Genomic DNA, 605 nt, shown 5'->3' on the forward strand with positions numbered 1-605 from the left:
GCCTTCAAGCTGATGTCAAGCCGACTAAAAGAGTTTATGATGGTGAAGTGGAACCAAATATATATATATCGAAGCAGAACAGGAGAAAGACCAAGATTGGAAGCCAATAATTGATTTTCTAAATGCAAGTGTTTTGCGCCCTGCTTGGGAGAAGGTGTCTAGTCTAAGCCTTGTGACAAAGAACTATTGGGCACAATGGGACCAGTTGAGGCTTGAAGATGGTATTCTTCTCCGGAGATGGGAAACTGCAGATGGGAAAGTGACGACCTGGCAAACGGTTATACCGAGAAATTTACGGGAAGTTGTGCTGCGTCAATCCCATGATACAGGAGGACATCTCGGAGTTAAGAAAACATTGAGTCACCTACGACACAGATTTTACTGGATATGTATGAGACAAGATGTGGAAGAATGGTGCAGAACATGCAGTGCATGTTGTGCTAAAAGGGGACCCAAGCATAAGGGTCGTGCGCCAATGAAGTTATATCAAGTTTGTGCACCAATGGAAAGAGTAGCCGTCGACATTGCCGGTTCTCTGCCCCAAACTCGTGCTGGAAACAAGTACACTTGTGTGGTGATGGATTATTTCACCAAATGGCCAGAGG

This window comes from Limulus polyphemus, unplaced genomic scaffold (assembly GCF_000517525.1).
Source record: "Limulus polyphemus unplaced genomic scaffold, Limulus_polyphemus-2.1.2 Scaffold2177, whole genome shotgun sequence".
Lineage (NCBI taxonomy): Eukaryota > Metazoa > Arthropoda > Merostomata > Xiphosura > Limulidae > Limulus > Limulus polyphemus.